The sequence below is a fragment of the Saccostrea cucullata genome, unplaced genomic scaffold, assembly GCF_032062105.1.
Source record: "Saccostrea cucullata isolate Sc308-1 unplaced genomic scaffold, CSIRO_AGI_Scuc_v1 ctg18830, whole genome shotgun sequence".
NCBI lineage: Eukaryota > Metazoa > Mollusca > Bivalvia > Ostreida > Ostreidae > Saccostrea > Saccostrea cuccullata.
In genome coordinates this window covers 1,390-10,864 of record NW_026929876.1, presented here as the reverse complement: position 1 = coordinate 10,864, position 9,475 = coordinate 1,390, and the positions used below count along the sequence as shown (strand labels likewise).

The following is a 9,475-nucleotide window of genomic DNA, read 5'->3' as shown; positions in this document are numbered from 1 at the left end:
CCATTATTCACTGGTATAAGAGCAGTTGTGGATAAGACTACCTATCAATATTATACAAAAAATGAAACTGTCGATATTTTGCTTTAAGAAATCCGAAACATGTTTCCAATAAAAATGTAAATAGGATATTAACATATATAACAAAGAATCAATAAAGATGTCATTAAATTTTATCCGTTGGCATAAGCGGAGTTGCGAATAAGAGATGAGTATCCCAAAGCGTAACAGACGGAAGGACAGGCGTATGGACGGACGTACAGACACTATAAAATATCAATTATAGCAAATTTAACAAAACTATATATTAATACATGTAAACAGATTATAAAATACATGTAGAACGAAGTATTTAATGCTAAATTCATTAAAAATGCGATACGCATTGTCTTACATGTAAATTAGACAGTAAAGAGACCTATATAATAGTATATAATTTACAGTTATCACAAAATGCATTCTACAAACTTTAACAGGGTCAAAGACGGGTCAACATCCGCCCAACGAAAAACGATAACTAAAAAGCCTGTTTTTACTTATATTTATTTCTATGATTTTTTTCTCAATAGAATCAAGATTGATTTATTGATTGAATAGTGCTTAGCGTCTCACTTGAGAATTTTTCACTCATAAAGAGACGTTACCGTTTGCCGCGCAGCACTGTTAAGGCTAGAAAAAGGGGGCAGGGCCTAATTTATACGGGAAAAGTAAACTGTGACGTCACACCAAAAATATGACTTTTATGCATTCCTCATATTACCCGAAAATGAAATAATTTGCAACTTAAAACTGTATTAGCATAATAAACAACAATAAAACTTATCAATGCATTAACAAAAATCGCTAGTTAAATCCCCTACAGCTGGTTTTAAACAAATCACTGATCTCGATGAACTTGTCAATCATGACGTCATTTTGGCAAAAATGACGTATTTCAGTGCTGTGAGAGGCAGATTTGGGAATTTTTTAACAATGAAAGATGCGTTTTATTATAAAACAGAATATTATTTACAGGTTTTTAATAGGCTAATTATACCAATGTTGTCATTTGTTTAGTGCGATTATTCATTAACTTTCGAGAGAATGTATTTAGATAATTCTGTCGTGTTTTTATGCTCAAGTTATGTATATTTTACATGAGGTGCCTCATTAAATCGCTCTTTCGTAAGGGCATACACTTAATAAATCTTGGCCGTTTTTTGAATATAGATAGAGGATATGTTCCTTAACTTGAAAAGTGCTGCTGCTTTCTTCAAATCGAGAGTATGACTTTATAAGTACACAAAATATTTGGTAAAAGTCAAACATATTTCGACACTGGCCTGTTTACATGAAAATTTAACTATTAAAACCAGGATTCTATTCAAAGCAGCAGCACTTTCCAGAAAGTACAAAATATGCAGAAACAATTAATAGCTTGAATTTTTAATTTCAACTAGGGTATGCCCTTGCGATATTGAAATTTGTTATTGACCTACATTCTGTGCACCTACTATGCATTCACCACGTGCCTGTCCATCGATGGGACTAAACTCCATACAGTACAGAGTAGGTTGTACTATGCTATTTCCATAAGTATTAAAGTTCTGTGATAATAGAACAGCTGAATAAAAATAAATTCAGTTTTAAAAACAATGCCCGATTTTGCACTTCAGTTTTCCGTTGATTTCTCGTAGTAAGCCTTAACAGTGCTGCGCGGTGAAGGGCTTCAAATCTAGACCTATACTCTCACTCAGGGCCATTGAGCAGTGGGGGCTCTTTATGCTTACCGCGACATGAGACGTACATTTCAAGATCATATCCGAAAGACCTGTGACTTCTACTTCTATTGCCCAGCGCTTGGGGAAGGAACAGTCAATATCAATGTTTACGTCTTAGGTTTGACGCGGCGCTGCGCTCGAGAATCGAACCCAGGCCTCCCGATCACAAAGCGAGTGCTCTGCCACTAGGCTACCGTGACCGGTTGGAAACAAAGAAAAACGATTAACAGTTTCAGGTTTCTATTAATTTGTTTTGCTTATCTTGTCTTAATGTAAAAAGGTTCATTTCTGTGCAGTTTTTGTGGCATACATATTCATTGCGGAGGATAACCACTTGAAAACATTCTTGAAATAAATTGGAATGGCTTCTGAGCAAAACAGAGAAAGGCCTAATATAAATAAATGTCAATAACAATTTACGATGTCTGATTCAAAATGGTGCATTTCATAAAAAAAAATGTTTCTTTTCTTTGATTAAATTACATAAGGTACAGAAATAGTGTGTTTAAACGAGAGCATTTTCAAGTAATGGTGCAAAAGTTTCTGAATTTCTCTTGAGCACTTAAACATTTTAAAGTTCTCCGCAATAAATATGATAATGCAGGCATAGAAATCAAATTGACAAATCACGATTTCACCAGATGACACTTGAATTTGAATATGGTGTCATTTAAATACACAGGAAATATTTCTACATTTTATTGTAGCGACCTTATCTGGCTGTATTTTTATTTAAGTCAATTGCAATAAATTGATAAGATTTAATGAAATTGTACGATTGTTGTTTTTGAGGTCAAATATCAAATTACAAAGTTAAAAGCATGATTTACACAAAATGCAAACAATCTAAATTTGAGATAATGCATATCAATTTAAAATTTTCTCTGAAATCAGAACTCTGTTTAAACACTCTGGTGAATATATGTATCTTTAACTTTATTCCTTTAGGCTAGCTGCATTTGGATGGAAGCACATCTTCTTGAAATAGAGACTGAGGCTGAACAAAACTTGATTCAAAACAAAGGTAAGTTTTTGTGTTTTCTTTCCGTAATTTGAGGAGTTTTTCGTGTTTTCTTTCTGTAATTTAAGGACTGAAAAATAGTCCAATAATGTATTTTACGACAAAATGTAGAAGGGTTATCATAAATATTTTTCTAATTATAAATCTACGCTCATTTTGACACAAAAGTGAAAAGGTAGTGTGATTCTTTGGAAATTCAACATAGCATGGACGTATATATGTCGATGTCATCTAATTATATATAGCAGGCAATTTAAACATTGGTCGGACTGAGTACATTTTGAATTAGTCAATTTGAGTATTCTTAAATCAGGTAATATAAACTAAATAATTATAAATTTATTAGAGAAAGAAGATAAAGAAAAATGGTAAATGAAAATTCACATGTCTTGAGTACAGTGTACCAACTTAAATTGGCTGATGATGTACTTCATTCGATGGACTTTTTGCGCCCAGTGGTAGACTATTGGGAGCCTGGGAATACCTTGAGAATTATAATTTTTTCACACAATATATATTGTATATTTTGCAGAATATTTTTTCTGTATTTCGGAATGTTTTGGCAGTGGATTTGCTCTATTTCATAACGTACATTTTTGATTCTTGGTCTCATTTAAGAAACCAACAGATCCAGGATTAGGGGAAAACAGTAACCGAATGAATGTATACATTTTTAATACGTTAAAAAAATATGCGCTGGACTACTAGTAGTATTAAAAATTTCAAAAAATACCTTTGTTCAACCATTTCCTAAATGTATATTCAATTATTTTCTGAATATTAACATATTTTACTATTTTCTTTATTTCTCAACAAATCACACACATGTTTAACTCCATCTATTATAAAATTTTAGCCTCCGGGGATAGATGGTGGATGGGAGGAACAGATGAAGAGTCCGAGGGCACGTTCATCTGGGTACATTCTAACACAACATTAAATTACACAAACTGGCTGCAAGGTGAACCTAATAACGAGGGTACAGGTGAAAATTGCGTCGAAATGCTTCCTGAAGGTGTTTGGATTGACAGCCATTGTGACTCTTCTTCTTTCTATATTTGTGAAAAAAAAAAGATTAAATAATAAGAGTTTTTTTTTCAATGAATGTTATGCATGTACGTATATAACTAAGAAGCATTAAATAGCATTTCTGATTTAAGGAAGATGTTTTATTTCTAAAGAACATACCTGATATCATCTTTATCATACTTTTTTAATTAAAAAGAGATAATATTTTAGATCATGAGACAAAAGAAAATCCTATTTTTTCTAATGAAGTCTGATTTTTTATGTACATGAACGAGGATTGTTTGAAAAATCCGCAGACTTTTTAAAATGAGCAAAATATTGATGATGTGTGAAACTTCATGCCATGTGTTTATGTTAAAAAGTTGTATAGTATACTTTTAAATTTACACGTTTTGTAACCTTGAAACAAACTCAACATCATTGAAATATATTCCATCATGAGGTTCTCAAAAATACTCTCCCTATATATTTTACGCGGCATAGCCCGAAAAAAGTTCCCCAATTAAAACACGCAGCACTGTTAATGCTTACTATGAGAAATCAACGGAAAACAGAAGTGCAAAAACGGGAATTGTTTTTAAAACTGAATTTATTTTTATTCAGCTGTTTTATTTTCACAGAACCTAAATACTTCTGGCAATAGCATAGTATTACCTACTCTGTACTGTTTGGAGTTTGTTCCCATTGATGGACAGTCACGTGATGAATGCATAGTTCGTGTACTGAATGTAGGTCATGAACAAATTTCAATATCGCAAGGGCATACCTTAGTTGAAATTAAAAATTCAAGCTATTAATTGTTCCTGCATACTTTGTTCTTTCTGGAAAGTACTGCTGCTTTGAATTAAATCCACGTTTTAATAGTTAAAATTTCAAGTAAATAAACCAATGTCGAAATAGGTTTGACTTTTACCAAATATTTTGTGTACTTACATGTATAAAGTCATGCTCTCGATTTAAAGAAAGCAGCAAAACTTTTCAAGTTTAAGAACATATCCTCTATTTATATTCAAAAAAATGGTCAAGATTTATTTAGTGTATGCCCTTGCGAAAGAGCGATTTAATGAGGTACCTCGATGTAAAATATACCTAACCTGAACATAAAAACACTACAGAATTATTCAAATACATTCTTTTGATAGTTAATGAATAATTGCACTAAACAAAGGATATGCATTGGTATTATTAGCCTATTAAAAACCTGTAAATAATATTCTGTTTTATAATAATTTAATTTTACTTGTAACACACCATTTGATTGGATAAAAGATTTTATCCATTTTGTATAACAAAACTTGCCTACGTCACAATGAGTTACGTCAAAAAACCATTGTGTAACCATGCTTTCACCGGATCAGCAACTGTGAAGCTCTTAGCATAGAATTACCTAACTTTGAAATCTTTTTTATTAAATTTTAACAGATAGTCTGTTTTCGAACAGAACACCATTGTCTTTTACAGTCTCTATCGTTTAGATTCTACCTTTTCCATGACAAGCAAGGTTCGTTTTTGACATATTTCTTACTTAATCCTCTTTAGCATTTTTTAATTTTCTGGAAATTTCAGAGTACACATAACTGTATCGTTAACTGTTAATCTAGGAGGTTGTTCACCTTCATCTTTGGATAAAGACTTTTCAATTAAGGAATGTTTTTAAGTTCTGTGTGTATCATTATTGTGTGAATCACACAGACTTGTCACGTTGGCATATATGCCTACGTGCAATTTTATGTGATTCTCACACCAATAATACACACAAAACTTAAAAGCATTCCTTATATTTACATTTTGCATGTTTGAAAGCAACTAAAATATACTCAATATTTGAACTTCTCCCTGCCATATATTGTTGCATTTTTACTAACGTCGCTGCAGTCTCATTTTTGACGTCACGTTAACGTACGTTTCTCCGTGTATATTTCTACGCGTGAGTATACACGAAAATGGTTTTCAAATCAATTTCACAGTTGGCTTAGTAAAAAAACATAGCGAATGTAAATATTGAAGGATACATACCGAAGTATCATCACGGATATTTTTGTAAACCAAGCAAAATAATAAATCATTATTTGAAATATGAAACCCTGTAACAATTCTTAATTTGAACAGTTAGGAACTGTTAGGATATTTTCCGTTTTAGTGCCATTTTATAGAAGATATGAAATCAGACATTTTTTGGTGTTTCCGTTGTAAATTATGAAATTTTGACCTGTACATGATCCCTGTTTTTTCGTGAAAGCGATCCAGCAAAGTCCAAGTGTACTATTTCCATCAAGCTTCCGGCTCGATAACTTTTCATTTCAAATTCATCAGGAAATGTACCCCTCTTATTTCTAGCTCATACGTCACAGGACAACTTTGCGTTTTCTACCATCCGCCATCCGAGTCAGTAGCTTCTCGTCGAATAATACCTGTTAAATTCATGTAAAAACAGTCTATTTCCTGAAGATAGCATTTCTGTTACGGACTACATGTACAAATTACCGTGTCATTTTCGGTAGTTAAACCAAAAAAATTATAAGTTATGCCTCAGGTTATGCTTCAGGTAAGTTAGGACTTTATCTAATTTTGGATTATTAGCCAAATCTATAGAACTGTATTATGATATCAAAATTCCTGTAAGAACTGTATTATGATATCAAAATTTCTGCAGTTTCACTTGGGGTACCTGAAATTACCTTGGATTAACTTCCTCAATCTTGGAATCTAAGACTGATATTCCATTGACAGCGATTATAAAAAACTAGAATGTTCAGGAGCACCTGTTGAGAGGGATTGTATCTTCCCAAGAACTGGTAACAATACCCTGACCGAGATTTTGATCTAACATCTCTCAATTACCCCGCTCAGAGGACTCGAGACAAACTCTCTGCTTGCACAGACGATTTATTGAAGAGCTATTATGGATAATGGTATTACGTCGTCTATCTTGATATTGAAATCATTCAAGCGCTTATAATTGTCGGCAAAATATGTATCATACTATGATGTTCTTTCCTCACACTCAACTCTGTAATCAGTAGGTAATGTTGAAAATCTCTGGTGAATTCGACTACCGTCAATAACTCCTTTCTACTACTGAAATACATGTATCGGCTTAGTTCTCCTGACAAAAGGGCCCTACCATACCCTATTGTTGTTTCTTTTCCGTCCTTGATGTGGCTACGTTCCCTACCGACATGATCAGAGGAGTCAGTATCCAGGATCTAATGTGCATAACTAATTGGTAGTGCTAGTACTGGGGGTCTGGACATTAACTGGATGAGTCCCACAAAGACACTCGGTTGCTCTTTGCCCAACCAGAAACCACTCTTTAATGTTATCGAAATGATTTAGCTCTAGGGAAAAAATTGGATGATAATTGGTGAAGCCAAGAAAACGCTCCACGACCTTAGCATAACACGGAAAAGGCCCATATCAAACTCCGTTCTCGCTCACGGTTCTACCAAGGATATCATACTTAGTCCTAAACAATTCGCATTTCTGAGGCTTTAGAAAGACAAAAACAAGTCACAATTGGAGTATTTCTAATAATAAAAGGAAACTATTTTTATTAAATAATTTAGCTGTAGTTTAATTTGAAAAGTTTATAACATCAGGAAAGAGTGTTAATTTTAAGTCTTAGTTAAAATTCATTTTATACTGGAACAACTTCCACCAGGAAAGCGTTACACAAACTTGGTGTAACAATAACTACTTCTCAATTTGCATTTGACTGCAATACAACACTACTAAGATAAAATACAAACCTTCATGTGAAGGATGCTGCTAAAAATGTCAATCCTTGAATTCATTTTTCTTCTTACGCTTCTTCAAACCAGCTCTGGGCAGTATGGTATAAATTTTAATCTTCAACATTCTAATGAATATAACATTTAATTTACCCTAGTAGACCTTTGTTCTACTGCAGTAAATACAACAAGAGGCCCATGGGCCACATCACTCACCTGAATAACTTTGAAGATGCAGTTCTTTACCAGATTTCCCCTCTTCTTATATCTATTGTGCCCCTCAACCACCACCACCCCAGTCCTAATTTTAATAATTTAGAATATTCACTACCACAGGATGCTTTCACCTAAGTTTCAGCTTTCCTGGCACAGCGAATCTTGAGAAGATTTTTTTCTATATATTTCTATATAAAACATGGTTTCCCTTTAGTGAACCCACCCTCCCCCGGAGATCATGATTTTAACATATTAGAATCTACACTACACTACACTACACAAAAGTTTTAGCTTTAATGTCACACTATTTTTGAGATTTAAAAAAAAAAAATTCCTAAAAATTTCTATGTGAAATTTGGATTCCCTATTGTGACCCCTTCCTACCCCCGGTGGTCATGATTTTAACAATTCAGAATCTACATTACCAAAGGATGCTTTCACATAAGTTTCAGCTTTCCTGGCCATCTGGTTCTTGAGAAGAATATTTTTTGTTGTTCAAACCTTGTTTGTCTTTTCTTGATTATCTCCCCTTAGAAGAAGACATAGCCCTTTATTAACACTTCCCATTACCCAAGGATGTTGTGTACTTAGTTTGGTTAAATTTGGCCAAGTGGTCATTAAGAAGAAGTTGAAAATGTGAAAAGTTTACAGACGGACGGTCCGCACGGACGGACAGACAGGTGAGCTGAAAACTAACAAAGTAACTTTTTGTGTTAGTTCATTTTTTTATATTAGATAAATGATTTAAATAAAATATCATGTGCAATTTCTTTTATTTGCTACACTGTCATAAAAGAGACATGCAGATGGTTGTGCTTAATATTTTTAAGAAAGGAATTTAGACGTTGAGCGGGCATGAATATTTCGTTTTAAGTAGACAAGACATTTACTAACTGAATAATTCTTGTGAAGTCATTATTTAAAAAAGCAAATTTTCCACTTTCGTGGGGGTCTTTTTAATATGCATTTAAATGCCAAGAAATTTATGTCCTAATCAAACTTATTATTTAGGGAAGGTTTCATCCACTCTTAAAGCTGAACACCTCTCATAAATAGGCACCGCCAGACGGGTTTATATAAACCCTTCGATTTCGTTACACCCAATTGCACACTCGAAACTCGTGGTCGACATGTAATATTCCTTTGATGGTATTAGATTTTTTTGCGTTTATTCCCGGGTTTAAGTGCATTTTCTGTTTGTAAAAAATGTATTGACCTCTTTTTGACCTGACAGTTTTTGTCCTGTTTTGGAGAAAAAGCAAAAAATTTAATACTTTCATAGCGATCGAGTAGCACGGAATTGTGAGATGTACATCAATACTTGTTGAACCTCTAAAGCGAAAATACATATAACTGTGAATACAGATCGGCTTCATATATAGGTGCTGTTGGGAGAGCATTGATGAACGGAAAATATGCCTTTTTGAACGGACTATGCCTTTTATGAGAGTAGTGTTCAGCTTTTTAAGGGAAAAAAGAGCGCATACGCGGATCTGGGGTTGTAGTCGAGGGGGTTCGACATTTACGTGAAGGGATTGCGGAACAATATGAGGAAATCGTATTATATTCCATTGCAAATTATTAACAGCTTTTAAAGATATAGTTAAGATTAAAGCACACACAAAATGTATAAAAATACGACCTTTATCTTTGACCTTTGGGCCTCAAATTGAGAAGGGGTCATTTTAAGCCTTACGAAGTTATAGTATAGAGTTTTACTA

General features: G+C 33.4%; 1 long non-coding RNA gene across 1 annotated transcript; it reads left to right on the top strand.

The window, feature by feature from the left end:
- The first annotated feature begins 2,671 nt into the window (after window positions 1-2,671).
- Window positions 2,672-3,937, top strand: LOC134282357 (uncharacterized). The gene is made up of 2 exons (XR_009995277.1): window positions 2,672-2,781; window positions 3,635-3,937. It is a non-coding gene; the product is annotated as an uncharacterized LOC134282357 (long non-coding RNA).
- The last annotated feature ends 5,538 nt before the right edge of the window (window positions 3,938-9,475 follow it).